The 15,996-nt window shown below is 42.3% G+C and overlaps 2 long non-coding RNA genes across 2 annotated transcripts in view; one reads left to right on the top strand and one right to left on the bottom strand.

The window, feature by feature from the left end:
- The window catches only part of LOC308476211, a 71,497-nt gene extending 57,207 nt beyond the window's left edge, over window positions 1-14,290 (bottom strand). Inside the window, exons 1-2 of the long non-coding RNA XR_013985802.1 lie at window positions 14,247-14,290; window positions 8,238-8,402 (exon numbers count right to left, since the gene is read on the bottom strand). This is a non-coding gene — a long non-coding RNA (uncharacterized lncRNA). The remainder of the gene's footprint in view (window positions 1-8,237; window positions 8,403-14,246) is intronic.
- Window positions 4,747-9,518, top strand: LOC308476209. The gene is made up of 2 exons (XR_013985800.1): window positions 4,747-5,110; window positions 8,904-9,518. It is a non-coding gene; the product is annotated as an uncharacterized lncRNA (long non-coding RNA).
- Window positions 14,291-15,996: the final 1,706 nt, after the last annotated feature.

Below are 15,996 nucleotides of genomic sequence, written 5' to 3'. Positions count from 1 at the left end.
AACACTCAGTCTCTCTCTCTCTCTCCCTCTCTCTCTCTCTCTCTCTCTCCGACACTGACTGACTGACTGACTCGGTGCTGGAGCAGAATAAGTAGAGAGCAGAACACGCCTCCTCCTCTCTGGAGAATCAGCAGACTCCTCAGGAGATTCTTGGATATGGGAGGGGTGAAATCTCCTCAGTATGAATCATCATCAGAGCCCAGGGATGATGTACCTGCGCAAGTAGTCCGCATGTCCCCATCCCTGCGAGGAAGTGTAAGCATCATCCATGCTCCTCTTTGCCCTCCTCCTGGATTGCCGCCTCCGAAGAGCTTCCTTCTGGAAGAAGGCACCTGGGGCATCAGCAAGTCATCCTCTGCAGGAGAGGCAAGCTCTGGATGCATCTTCAAAGGCCCTGCCATAGACTGCAAAAAACTAAACAATGTGAGGAACCAGTGAAACCAATGCTTCGTGCACCACTTGGGGATGCTATTCAGGCCAGAATCGCTGCCAGATGCCATTGAATTCTAGGGCAAAGCGAGCAAAGCCTTAGGATCACCTGCTAGGCCAGACATAAATAATTCCAATGAAGTAACAAATTCGAGGCAGCCCACCGCCTGACCAGGTACCCCTGCTTGCCCTATTAGAGGGAAGCACCTCCTCAAGAAACCCAAATTTCTTTTCGTTTCCTTTCTTTTTTGGGGGGGAGGGAGCAATGATATCACAAATGGGCCCAACTACCCTGCCACAGAATAGTCCAAAAGGAGCAGTTTGTTTTGTTTTGTTTTGTTTTGTTTTGTTATAACAATGGCTAAGAGGGGGAAACCCTGTCTCCCCGGACCTAGTCCTGTACTCTAGCCACTAAGCCACAATTCCTCTCTAAAATGGTGGTAGCCACTATCAGGGCAAAACAAACTTGAAGAAAATAAACTTGTTCAGAAACAGCATAGTTAAAGAGCATACACAGAGTGCTCATAGTCATTAGAGGCACAGAGACACTGGCTCTACTCTGTCTGCCCCAAATATACAATAGCAACTGAGCCTGCAAGCAAAAGATACATTCTTAGAGAGAGAATGAGTCACAGGTCACAGAGACTTAACAATTTACTGCTAACTGTAGCAGGCTTAGGCCTGAATGTAGGCCTCACTGCTTCTGCTCTTAAGAATCTTTGACTCATTGCAATATTAAAGGAAGCTCAAAATGGTGCTCCTGCCCAAGGCTAGATTAAAATTTGGCCAACAGCGCTGCACACACCCAAAGTAAAGCCACCTTTGGGGATACTATAAACGAAAGTGATTCCAGCTAAGCTGGAAACCTTTCTGCAAAAGAAAGCCCCTAATGGGGGCTCTCTCCCTATTGGGAAAGGCAAGCCAAGGAGGATTATTCACAGGCAGCGCTCACAGGTACAGGGAGAATCTTCCCAAAGGGCAGGGTAAGGGGTGGGGTGGGAAATCAAACAGGAAAAAGAAAAGGGGTGGAATTAAATTAATTAAGGGACTAGAGAGGATTAAAGAGAAGGGGGAAATAAAGAAATGTAACCAGACAATGAGAAGATCACTCCACTGTCCTCCAGATGGTCCAAGTTGATCCGAAGTAAGCAGCGAAAAGAGGAAGTTCTTCGCTGCAAGCATTGTATTTAACAAATAGGGCTGTCAATCAACAAATGGCAACATCTAGATTTCCCCAGTAACAGCCCGCCCCTGCTTAAAGGATGGCCAAACCATTAGCCTAGTAACAGTGAGGTGTCTTGTCAGCCCCACCCGCAACCTGTGCTCTCCATGAGGGAGAACACACGTTCTGAAAAATGTCAACTTGTCTCTGTCTAAAAAAAGCAAAGTAGGACTCCTCCATGTCACTAGAACACCCTTTCTCCAGTGGTTTGGAGAGTTTCAGAGAGTCTCAATGCTATCAGGGAAATCAGGACATCTGTATATAAGGGGGGGGGGGGCATATGGTGGTGATGATTCATAGACTTGGTGTCTCCACATAAGCCAGGCTGCACTGCCAGCTCAATGGCATCCCTGTGTGCTCACATGGGGACTGCCATATGTCTAAAATAATCCAACTATAGTAAAATCTGCCTCAACTGTCAATATTTAAAATAGATGCAGTGTGCTAAACAAAATGAAATAATATGCTGCAATTTAGATTTAAAGTATGGGATATATATATATATATATATATATATATATATTAGTAAGTGGAGAACGTTTTCCATTTATTGGAAGAATGTTTGCTTGAAGGATAGGCAATCTTTCAAGCCAAGATTTGACATAAAATTATTTGAAGTATCATGAGTGAAGGAAATCAAAGCAGTAATGGATATGGAAGAATAGGACTTAATAACTTTTGAGCCTAAGGTTACTAGCTAAAAGTGGAGGTCTCCAAATAATTGTATAAAGAAGGGAGATTATACATTATATATGCAAGAAAGATAATATTACAACCTTGTACTGCGCTAAGCATAACAAGTTGCATTTTAAGATTATAAAATGAAGGCATATATTAAAAGTACCAGATTTTTAAGGGGAAATAATGCCCCCTCCCACAGCTTCTTTGTTTTCATTGACAATGTGTGTATTTACATTTCTGGAGGTTTGTTTGCTTCTCACTTCAAGGGAGGTGGCCAAAAATAGCAGCCACAGGAGCATTAAAAAAACACACACACACAATAGTTATATGTTATGCCTTAGAGATGTGCAGTGTACCTTCATATGGAATCTAATGAACCAGCTCCACTGAATCATAAAATTATGAATTATTTCTATGGGGAGGAAATTGAACTCTGTTCTTTTTCATGAGAGGAATTAATTGAGAGGAATTAATTTAGTTGCCATGCTAAAGAGACAGGGCAATATTTTCTAGGTCAGTTAAAAAGGTTAGTTGTTTAAGTTTTGTTTTTGCTTTAACCCAAGCTGGTCTGATAATAAGTAAATACAATAGGGAAGACTCCCTTCACATAATTCTTCCATTTTAAAAGTTGCCACTTAACGTTGCATAAACTTTGTGGCTCTGACTGTATACAACCTGATTCCGGTTGGCAGCAGCTGTTCAAGATTTCAGATAAATCCAATATGATTGTAATAATTACAAAAACAGTCACCATCACTGTGGGAATACATCAAAGAAAAGCTCATCCCATTCTGCAAGGTGCATGTACGTATATGAAAGACCAGGGGGTCCTCAATTTTAAGAGATATCATAATAGATGTTGTATAGGAAGGCTGGAGAAAGTTTTCAAATGGCATAAAAACAGAGCAGAAGATGGCTTTGATACCCTGCATCTCACCAAAAGGACAGATACATTTCACACATCATAGAACACCCTCAAAATCCACTTTATGTGAGTCATAGCTTCCTCGTTTCACCATAATTGCAGTCACATATCATAAAATAAAAAAGCAGAAGGTTCCAGCGTTCTCTGCAAATGCTGCATTTTATTCAAGATAAAAAATACAGTTGTTAAATAGTCTAAGGTAAATATGCAAATGTATGTGAATAATCACTGCATGTACACAAAATTGCAATAGGCTTTCATGAGAAGTAACAGCTCATTCACACATGCAAACACCTCACTGGAGTTTCGGTAATTGTGACAGCATTTTGAAGGCTATGGGCTGTTTCCATGGATCATCTAGTTTAGACAAGTGTTTCATTGTGTGATCCTAAAGGTCAAGGACAGGAAATTTGTGGCCTTCCAGGTATTATTGGTCATGCTGCCCCAGCCAGCATAAGCCATAGTAGGGGAAGGCAGGAGCTGGAATCCAGCAACAATCACTTGTAATCTAAAATTGACATGGAGAAGCAACAAAGGAAGTAGTTGCCATTTAGTTCAGTACCATGAACACCAACTGACAGTGGCTCACCAGGATTTCAGGCAGATGACAATTTCTATCCCTACATGGAGAAGCCAGGAATTGAACATGGGACCTTCTAGATGTAAAACAGATGGTCTTCCAATGGGCTCTTTCTCATCGCAATATTGTGTCCAGACAATTACAAATAGTTTGCAAGCTGCTGTTTTGTAAGGGGTGGGTGTGTTTGAATAACACACAGGACGCTGGAATTACAGTTATGTTGTTGAAATTGATATTTTCTGTTTGTCTTCAAAAAGTTAATACATTGATCTCTTCTGAAACCCTCGACAAGAAGTTGAACTCTATGAAACCAGGTAGCATAACTACCTGACAACTGCACTAAGTCCTATAGGGATTTGGAAAGATCTATTATTCTTAGAATGGCAATGGTATGTTACCTTGACAACCAGAGATGATGTATGACTACATTGCGCACCGTACTCTGATGACATTCAGCTCCTCTCTGAGACTTTGCTAGATTTTGCTTATTGAAACAGCACCTCAAACCATCAACTTCCAGGGGTTGGAATTAATATTAGTTCTCAGCCTACTTCTTGGTGATGGTGCTGATCCAAAGCCATCCACTTAAGGCAAAAATAAAAAGGTTATTTCTGTTTCCATAGTGCACTGCACACATGAAGTCACTAAAGACTGGTTAAACCTTAACTTTGCCAACTCTCCATGTTTGGCGGGACAAAATCCAATCATTGCCTTGAACACCTTAGTTACTCACATGATCTTCTGGGTTTGCTAGATCCTTTTGTCCCCTTCTTGAATGTGTCAGTTTCTCAGAGATTGCAGTAAATATGTCAGCTGTCCATTGTTATGCTGGAAGGATGTGGCCAGCATAACAATGGGCAGCTGACATATTTACTGCAATCTCTGAGAAACTGACACATCCAAGAAGGGACAAAAGGGTCTAGCAAACCCAGAAGATTTTGCTGAGGTCTGGTGGATTTTTTGTTATGCATATGGACAAACAGCCAAAAAGGCTATATCAACTAAATATGACTTCATTTAGAAAGAATTATAAGAGTGACCCCACCACTACCACCTGAAAACCACATGCATCTGGCAGGCTCCAAGGGCCCATGAGGACTCCCCAAGTTATCACCCTCTGGGAGCGACCATCAAAGTAGGACCAGAACCACTACAAAGCTGTGCCACCCACCCATAACTCAGCTGCAGCAGATGGTCTATGGTATCAAAAGCCTCTGAGAAGTCAAAGAGAATTAAGAAGGATACCTTTTCCCTCCAAGAGTGTCTGGATCTAGTAAGTGTGTTTAGAATAGCAACCTGAATGTTACCTCCCCACCCTATGATTTTGCAGTGCTTCCCCACAGGCAACCACACACACTCTGAAATTTCTCTCTGAATGATTGCAACCAATCAGGATCAGGTACAAATGCTGCTTACATTACAGTGCTACATAGCAAATAATTTTAGGCTATGTGTTGATACCACTAAGGGCAGCTTAAGGGCATTTATGGTGAAAACATTGCTGGTCAGCAATCACGAACCACTGAGAATAAAGCATTTCTACAATCATGATACAACGATCCTCCTTTTTGACACAAAGCTCCTTTTCAGATTAGCCCCAGTATTGAGGACCATTTTAATTATTTAGTCTTCAGACACTGAAAGCAATGTTTAAAAACCAGGGATATTTCTGAAAAATGTTTGTAGTACAGTAATGAAGATAGCAGCTTTGAATGTATAGAATCTGCTTCTCTGGTGTAAGAATGTTTGAATCAGGAGTTAAAAAGCTGTTTGTCAATATCACTTCATAGCTGAAGTTACCAGGTCAATTGTGGTAGACCCAGAGGTGATGGTGTTTTTGTCTATTAAGTTATAAAGGGGCCTGTCAGCAATGCTTATGTATGGCAAATCTTGTACAACTTTCATTACCCATGTGCCATCTTGAAGTTGGTTAGGAAATGCCCTTGGCAAGGTCAATATTGTATCAGTTTCAGAATTACATAATTCCCCTTGCGAAAGGAGCATTCTTATTATTTAATTATTTACTAAAATATTCCCATTCCATCATTCTGCTTTATTTCTAAAGTGCTCAAAGTGGCTTACATCATGCAAAGTACAAAAAAACAGTCATAAATAAAGTTTTTTAAAATCAGAACAATAAAAGCATAGAGAATGCCTCAGCAAAAAGCAAACAAATAAGCCAAAGGGATAAAGCAGCATCAACCAGCTAAGCCATATGCACCTGGAAACAGAATAATAAAATTGTAGAGTTCGAAGGGACCCCAAAGGTCATCTACTCCAACGCCTTGCAATGTAGTTGTTGTTGTTGTTGTTTAGTCGTTTAGTCGTGTCCGACTCTTCGTGACCCCATGGACCAGAGCATGCCAGGCACTTCTGTCTTCCACTGCCTCCCGCAGTTTGGTCAGACTCATGTTTGTAGCTTCGAGAATACTGTCCAACCATCTCGTCCTCTGTCGCCCCCTTCTCCTTGTGCCCTCCATCTTTCCCAGCATCAGGGTCTTTTCCAGGGAGTCTTCTCTTCTCATGAGGTGGCCAAAGTATTGGAGCCTCAGCTTCACGATCTGTCCTTCCAGTGAGCACTCAAGGCTGATTTCCTTAAGAATGGATGTGTTTGATCTTCTTGCAGTCCATGGGACTGCAATGTAGTAGTCAAAGCCAAATAATCTCTGACAGACATTCTAGCTTGTCAATACCCTTCTCAAACTGTGGTATCCAGAGCTGGACACAGTACTCCAGACAGGATCTAACCAAGGCAAAATAGAGTGATACTATTGATCTAGAGTGATACATTTATTCTAGACACTATATGTCTAATGATGCAGCCTAGAATTGCATTAGCTTTTTCCCACTGCACCACCCTGTTGAATCGTGATAACCTTGTGGTCTGCTAAGACCCCTAGATCTTTTTCATGTGTACTGCTGCCAAGCCAGGTGTCACCCATCCTATATGTCTGCATTTGATTATTCCTGCCTAAATGTGTGTGAATATTCATATTCTTCAGCTATACCGTGAGGTTCATTTTACTACTGAACAGAAAAACCTTCTTACAGGCCAGTCTAAAGCAATCCACCATGTGCCTCCCTGCCTTCCCATTCACTCTTTCTCTTCCTAGTCCTCTTCCTACCTTAACATCCTTCACCAGCCAGAGAAGATTAAGTTCCCTCTAGCTGGGAGCTTCAGACAAAAGTGGTGCAGCTTCTAACATTTGGACAATCAGCTGTTTGAGCACTATTTTGGGCATCATCGTCTGGGAAGAGGTGGTAGTAGCAAGCAAGATGCACATGGCTGATGGTTTCAGACAGTGTTCAGTTAGTTGTTGAGTCTATATATTTTGTCCATATATTCCCAGAACAGGGAAGGACCTGCAGTGAGCTCTTTCTTTTCCATCTGCCTTCATCCTGAGTTCCATGAAGGCTTCTAAATAACTAGCTTACGAAGCGGTATGTGCAGATAGCTATTAACACACTACATAAAAAATGTATGAACACATTCTACTTTATTGAAATGCAGTAGAACAAATGAATCAAATCAAAACTATTAAAAGACTGCAGTACAGTTCATAAAATGTAGAAGCAGCTTGGGGGCAAATAAACCACAAATCTTTGTTCAAGTGGAACAATGTCAGATGTCAACTGCCTGAGAAACATATGCCATTGGCTTTTCATTTTACATTAATAACTGTTTGTAAAAACAACGACAAATACATAAACCCCCAAAACTCCTCTGCTTCAGATTAAGGTGTTGGAGATCTCTGTCTGTGAACACACCCAAAGAAGCAATGACTCTCTGATGCTGAGGAAGGAAGTCAAATTGTGTTTGGCTAATGATAAAAGTGTAAAGGTGGAATACTCAGCAAATCACAATCTACTGTTGGGGAGTGTTATTTATAAAGCATATGTTGCTGGCCAGTTGGTCAGCTGACATAATATCCAAGTGATCTTTTAACAAATCACAATACAAGCATGGACAAATTCAATCCCCCACAAAAGTTGTAAGGGAATCTTAACATCAGCAGGTGTTCAGATTTTAAATGAAGAATTGTAACTGTTCATTGCAAGTTTCACTGTGATCTCTCAATCTCAACATCAGCTGCTATACAGCAAACGTGTGGTTTCCAGGTGGTCATCCATCAAGGCACTGACCAGGCACTGCTTAGCTTCAGAGGTGGTGGGTCCATGTGACTTCTGCCCATGCACTGGGACCATAGAGATTGCACAGTGAGAAATTTTCTGTGAACATGGTGGAAACTCTCCTTTGCTCAGTCTTTCTAAGCTTTATCAGATAAGTTGCACAGGGAGGGAATCAATTCTATGGGGAAGTTGATATATGATTGGCTGAATCCGACAGGGGCATATTCACTGTAAAAAGAGTCCCCAAGATTGGATTGAACCAGACTTACCATTCCCATGTTGCAAACCATTTATGGAATGAAGACAGCCCCCTTCAGACCCAGCGGAGCATGAATCAGCTTGGTAACATTGCTGGCATGTGCGGCACCACTGAGGATACAGACCCCTTTGCAAGTACTGCAGTAAATAGGGATGCCAGACAATTCTGGTGCAAACTGAAAAGGAAGAATATATTGCTGCAGTTCACATGTTCATCTATGGTCAGGAACAGAACTCAGCCAAGCAAATACAATCATTGTTGTGGTTTTTGATTCCACAAATAATGGTTTCAACATTTCATTTACAGTGAAATGAGTTAAACAAATAGCTATGTAAGTTATGCTAAATAGTGAACAAGATGAATAATGTAGTATTTGGTGAAAAGCGATTTTCAGTGGAACAAAAACAGCACTGATTTTTATTTGAATGGATCTCACAGCCTTGTTACATCCCTTGCAAATAATGCCTGAAAGGGGTTAGCATGCACTGAATTTCTTTCTAATATGTCAGTGTTCAAGAGCATAATTACAGTGCAAACAAACCTGCAAAGAACTTGAGTGCAAATCAAAAGCCTCACTAAGTTTGGAGAACAATTTCTTAAAATGCTCAAAAGGAAGCAAGGTGGTGGGGGAGACATACATTAATCGTACCATTTTTTGTTTTATCTATAAAAACAGAAGTGAGGCCTCTGTTAGATCTCCCAGTTGCTATTATTCCTGCGCTATTCACTCAACATTGTGCTGCTGTACATCACTGGGACTCAGAGCAAATCCTGTGCAGTCAAGGAAAGCAAGTTGATAAGGCCCTTTGCGGTCACAATACTTGTAAAGAGCAGCACAGCAATCAGCAGTGACAAAGTGCTAATGAGGACTGGCATTGCAATTAGTGGCACAGAAGATTTCCTCCCACCCTGTCCCAGTTTGGCATTTGACTTTTCATAGGTCTGATCTGAATCAAGCTGGTGCTAGATTATTCCACAGAAGTGAGCATCTTTTGAACTTCTCTCTTCAAAGTCATTAGTACTGAAATCAACATAAATAGAATATGCTGCTTCAGACTTGACTACCAAGTGCTTCAAACTTGGACTGCCAAGCATGACTACCCAAAGGAGCCACACAGTAGTACATGGCGTAAAATTAATCAGCAAGGTTTCCTGCTGCCTCTTCGATTCAGAGCGAGTAGCACCTCACCTAACCTGTGAAACATATGATGCCAATTCTAGTGATGTGATGCTACTGTTTCTGCCTTTGCTGCTAACAGATTTATTAAAGACTGAGCTGTAGAAATGGTTATTAGAATCAGTTATTTTTGTGATGTGTTTGTTAGGATATTTCTTGCAGCTGACAAATCTTTTAACAGAAAGGCTCACAACTGAAAACAGGATTTATTTATGTATTTTTAAAAATACCATTTGCAACAGCACTTACTTTTTTAAAGAAGTAAACAACATGTTTGGCCCTCAATCCGTTCCAGCAGTCCAAACACATTCTTAAAAGCCATGCATGTGTAGACAGAATTCTGAGATGCTTTAATTCCATCCTCCCCATGAAACTTTCCTGATAAAGCTAGGCACAGATAAAACTGAACCAAGCAGAGCTCACTGGTAGTAGTACTCTGGTATCCTCTTCCCCCAAAAAATATCATTCCAAAGAAGGCTTCCAGAAACCTTGGGAAATTGAACTACCCCCCACCCTAGGAAAGGAAGACATGGGGCCAGATCTGGGGTAAAGAGTCACAGCTCTGTTAACTACTGTGATGAAGGACTGAAGAAAATGGGACTGATTAATTCCATCTAAGTGAGCAGCCTAGCTGGAGGAGGCTGATGGGGGCTTTTCTCCAGATTCTCCTGGGAGTGACACCACCCTGGCTCTGAGCACTGGAGCATTAAGTTAACTGGTCCATGCCCTTCTTCTGCTCAAACAGAGAACATCTGTTTGCTCCAACCATCCTCTGCTGTCAGGAAGGAAGACTTATCCAGGGTCAAAAGGTTCAACCCCTTTTAACTGCTTGGCAATGTGAGGTAGGTTTGGCAGTGTTTCTTCACCATGTAGGTGCCTCAGGGGGCTCATCTGGGCAGCCTCTTTACTCCTCTGCCCACACCACCTACTACAGAAGAAGCCAGCTTAAGCTCAGTGAATCTGCAGATCATTAGGTTGAACAGGTCTTCCCACAGTTCCTTAATAAAAGTGTCCCACTCCTCCATGGAGAGATGCACATCATTGTCTCTATAAAGGCACATGTCTCTACAGCCACAGCAGGTGCTGTAACCCTCCAACAGTTTGACTTCACCACCCAAAAGCACATTCCTCCATTATCTACCGAGACAGAGGGATACCAACAACAACAACATTATCTATAATGGTGGCATGTGAGATATAATCACCTCCAATTTTCATTTTTTTTTAAATGATATTTATTGAGAATTTTAAAGTTATAAAGAAAGAAGGAAAAAACAAAAGAAAGAGAAAAAGAAAGAAAAAAGTAGATAAAAGTAACAAATAAACAATACAAATCAATAAAAACCAAAGTCAAAAAGAAAAAACAAAACACACAATGCATCAAAATCAAAAAGCAAAAATAAACAAAAAATTTAAAAACAAATCCAATATTCCCAGATCCTTAACTGTCATTAACTTATTTCATCGACCTCCTCACACCTCCCTTTTTTTTATTCTAGTTGTTAATTATCTCAGCAAATCCTTTCCATCTTTCACAATATTCTGTCATTAAATTACCTTAATCTATTTTAACCTTATCTTACCATAAAAAACCTAAAACTTAAAACTTAAATCTTATTTATACCAAATTCTCTTAACCATAACATATTCTTACATAATTCTTTTTAACATTTCTGCTAAAGCCAAATAATTTCATTCCAACATTTTCCTAATACTCATTAATTTTACGATACTTTTCTAAATAAATTTTTAAAATTTTCTTCCAATCTTCATCCATCGTCTCTTCTTCCTGGTCTCGGGTGTTGTCAGTCCTTTCTATCCCATCCATCTAGTCCATCAACCTGGTGACCTTATATCCGAGGCTCTTAAGTCTCTTCCATGTCCCTTCCGCAGGTCTTCTTCATGTTTATACCTGTACTTTACTTTGTCTTCTGCTCCTTTCACTCGGGGAGACTCCAGCTTAACAATATTTTTGTCCCTTCTTGACAAGTCAGCCCCTTTTCCATAGTCAACACTGAAATCCATGTGATATTTAAAGGCATGTTTCAAGGTCCCTCCAAAGTTAAAGGCCCCCACAACTCCGAGCTCCCCCCGGCCCAAAACCAGACTTGAAAGGTCAAAACATCCCTGCATAGGGGGGTCTATCCAGTCCCCCATCTCCAAGCCAAACTGGACTCCATCTCTCCAAATCTGACTTTTTCCAGGTTCGTTTGTCAAATCCAACAACTCATGTTCCTGCTGGGCCACAACTCCCTCCATCTCTGCCACCCGAGGTCCAGCAACAACCTCCTCCCTCATCTGATCTGTCAAAGCACATTCCTGGATTAATTCCTGAGTGGGTTATATATAGGTACCCACTGCCTGTCCAAAATTTCCGATCGCAACAGTTATCAAATCCATCTTCTCATGTAACTGTTCCAATAAAGCACTTGTCTTGCAAAAGGCAAGCACCAGAGCCTCTGAGCACATTCTTGTTCAAGGTCGAAGTCTGGTCCCACGATCTTAATCTATTACAGCTGCAAAGCTCCCCAGTTCGAATAACAGTTTCACAAGCTCCCTCTAGGGGAATCAATTTCTATTTGTATCCATCTTTTTTTTTTTTTTTTTTTTAAAGCAGATCTAGCAACAAAGTTTTCCTTTTTCGGATATTTTGTCAATATTTTGTTCCTTTTAAATGCGAAGGGGAACAATGGAATCAATATGTTTCTCTTCTTTTAACTATCTGTCAAAAACATTTGTCCATAGTCAATGAACTTCCCCAAAACGTCTGTCCTGACACCCCGCTCCCAGGTTCAAGACAGTGGAAAATTACCTTTCTTTACTCTCTCTTCTGCAGGTTTAAACAGTCTAAAAAAAAGGTTCCCCCCTCTTCTCCTGCTTCCAAGGGGGGTTCAGTAATTTTAAATGATGAAAATTTGATCCTTTACAGACGACTTTCTAAACTCTAGCTTGCCGTGTCTTTGCTTCAATCTATCTACAAAAGCGGAAGGCGGACTTCCTGTTTAGACCTTCCCGCTTCAGTGCCAAATTAAAAAGTTTCTTAATCCAATTTTCCGTTCTACTCACGGGCAGTTCTTTAAAATCCAATTGTTCACAGGAAAAAGTCGGCGCTCTCCGGCAACAGCAATATGGCTTCACTCCGTGAAAGAAGCAGTCGATTCAAAGCACCGCACCACACACCCCACGTCACTCTGGATCCCCAAACCCAGGTTTCCCCGCGAGTAGGGGGGGCACAAAGGTGCCAGCCGAATCCCACGTCCACAGGCTTCTCCCGCCTGTGGTTTTTGATGGGTCTCCGCCTTGCCGTGGCGGTTCAGACCCTGTTTTCCACCGAGCGGATTCCTCCCGATCGGAGGAAATCCGCCATTGCCAGAGGCGCCAACCCGGAAGTCTATAATCACCTCCAATTTTCAGAAGCCTCTACTTAACAGCCCTCCTAATTCTCTTTGTAGCTCTCTCAGTCCTATTGAAATGGTGGTCCCTTACCACACCCTCTTCTCCAGCATCTCAGATCACAGGGTAAGCAACTCAGGGGACCATGCTAAGGCATTACCTAAGTCATCCCATACCTGATGACTAAGTGACAACTAAGTCATCTGCACTGAATCATCTCCGAGTTGCAGCACCAGAATCTGAGGAACTAGTTCCAGGGATGCCTGATAAAATAACATGGGGAGGAGTTTCTATAATAACCATGAAAATATTATGGCTGCAATCCTGTGGTCTCTGGGGCCATGTTCCACAGCTCAAATAACTTTTAGATTTATCTTTCTGGATGGATGAATGGATGGATAGATGGAGAAAGTAAGATGTTCAGCCTCAGGAAGAAGTTGTGACTTCCCAGCCACTGCATAAACCTCCACAGCCCTTACTTTACTGATGCCAGAGTTCTTACATCAGTAGAAACAAAAATGAGGTGTATGGGAGACATTAAAGAAAGGGGGAATGGAGAAATTGTTCTTCCCTCCCCTCCTCCCTACTGCCACTCGTCCAGCAGAGCTTCAGACATCTTCAAACCTCTGACAACATGGCATCTCCAACCCACCAGTAGTATTCAAATCTATCACTGAATTTCATTTCTAGCCTCAATTTACAGAAGCAGCTACTATGGACATCAGATATTAAACTATTATTATTATTTACAACAGGCTCTAATATAAAAATAAATCTCACACTTCTTTTGACTTATTTCATTTTTTTCTCTTCATAAGAATCACGACGGACATTTATTATATTGACATATATGACACTGAATAATGGCTGTTTTTCATTTAGGGCTTGAACACCAATATCTTATCTATATGAAATTATTTGCTGAGGAAATATTGAATAAACACACACTGTGTAGCCTGGTCTACAGCTGGAATCTTTGGAGTGAGTAATCCACTACCACAAAAACTGCTAATGGTATTGCCTACTAATTATTTATACACAAATAACTCACACCCTATTTCAAAATACTATTTTAAACAATGATGACAGTGTTTATTGATTGATGCTATTCTGTTATTTTTCTGCTAATGTGCTATTCCTAAAAGCCCTCTTCCAGCATACGAATTCCATGTTAAGTAAACATGTGAGACCGTGGTGAGGAGTATGACAGTTCTTTCCCTCTTTCACTGCTCCAGTTGGCCTCCATGAGTTAGCTGTTAGAGGATGAGCTACTGAAAGTTGAGCCTCTTGTACTCATGGAGATTCCATGTACATGTTAGAAGCCCTGGAAAATCAGGGTTCTAAAATGCATAGGAAGCTCCACAAGTTCCCGCCTTTAGACATTTGTCCTCATGACTGATGACAGGAACAACAATGGAGGGTGGAGCTAGCATACTTCTATTCACTTACCTGTTTACTTAACACCAAACAAGACTTCCTGAAAGAGCTATAGATTCATATTACTGCAGCTAGAGTGTCTATTAATAACAGAGCATTTCAAACTCCCTTAAACTAGCACTCCATCCATTCTGCCAGCTAAGCATGCCTCCCACCAGTTAAACTGTGAGGAGAATCAGAACTTACAGGGTTAAACAGTTCTGTGTGACATCTCACATTCTGAGGCGTGGTTTGGTTCACATACGGGAATCTTTCTTTGTGTGTGAGTTTCCTTTCGTTTTTGGCTGAGAGACGAAAGAATGTCCGCTCTCTCGCCGGGACTGATTTATGATGTTTTTCTTCTCATTAAAGGCTGTTAGAGATTAGCAAGAAGCCTGCGTTCAGTCTGATTTATTATCCACACACATGGCAACACTTTCTACCGCTGCAGAACTCTGCTAAGAACTCTGCTAAGAGTTCAAGTTTTTCCTATCGGCACAAGCGTCCATCAGCACAGGGGAAGTGTGCCGGGCACCATCTTATCTCAGCAGGTTATGGGAGCTAGCCAAGCTTTGGAAGCTGTTGCCACGTCATGCCTGTGTGTGGGGGAGAAGCCAGCTGCAGCCCCTGCCTAACGTTTGAGGCAGTGAAGCTTCCTGGGGAGGATCTCATCTTCAGGACCGGGTGCCAAGAGGAGCTGCTGTTTATGTGAGTAGGCTCAGCCCCGGGGGAGAAGATGGCAGATGGACAGGAGTCATTCTCAGTCCCCTTTGAAAAATTAAATGGGAGAAACTGGGAGGAGTGGTCAAGGAAGCTGAAGGCCTGGCTGGTAGCCAAGGGTCTGTGGGAGGCGACCCAAGGGCCCCCACAGCAAGCTGCAGCCGGAGCTGCAGCAGCGGTTGTTGCAGCTGCCCAAGCCTCACAGAGGAAAGACCAGAAAGCCCTAGGAGCTATAGTGCTCAGTTTGGAGGGCTCACAGCTACCTTTGGTGGAGGGTCTTGAGACTGCCCAGGAGGTCTACCAGGCACTAGAGAGAGTGCATCATAGGACCACAGCTGGGGCAAAGATCCACACCACCAGAAGCTTGTTTGAGCTGAAGCTGCGTCCTGGTGATAGCATCAGACAGCATGTGACTAAGATGCTCTCTGTTTTAAACAAGCTGAGACTGTTGCAAGTCAACTTTACTGAGGAACTGAAAGTTTATATTTTGCTCAGCTCTTTGGACAAAAGTTATGACAATTTGTGTCTAACTTTGGAATCGATGAATCCAGTGGATCTTACGCTGCAATATGTGACTGGGCGTTTGTGTGACGAGGAGGAACGCCGTCTCAGAGAGGGCCGAGCTGGCGCAGGGTGCCCTGCTGGTAACAGAGGGGGGGCCAAGCCAGAAGGCACAGTTCAGGTTTTTTCCACTCGTTGTTGTTTTGTCTGCGGGTCAGTTGACCATCTGCGTCGGTCCTGTCCGAAGAGAGCTAGAGAGGCCGGGCAGGATGTCTCCAAGGTCGCTTCCCATGGCAGTCAGCCAAGTCCTCGTGGCAGTCAGCCAGGTTTCCATGGCAGCCAGTCTAGGAGAGGAGGCCAGCGTGGGAATGCGAAGGGAGCACGTGACAGAGGAAATGAGAAGGACGGTTCTTCTTATCACCTAGCTGCCTCCATGGCAACGCTGAAGGACAAATCCAGTGAGGGCAGCATGCTGCGTTGGGTCATCGACTCAGGAGCCAGCCATCACCTGATGCCATCGCCATCTAGTGGCGAAATGTGGAACTGCAGGGCTGTTTCAACT

This window comes from Podarcis pityusensis (assembly GCF_964106645.2).
Source record: "Podarcis pityusensis genome assembly, chromosome: 4".
In the NCBI taxonomy this organism is placed as follows: Eukaryota; Metazoa; Chordata; class Lepidosauria; order Squamata; family Lacertidae; genus Podarcis; species Podarcis pityusensis.
This window is presented reverse-complemented; position numbering and strand designations above follow the sequence as displayed.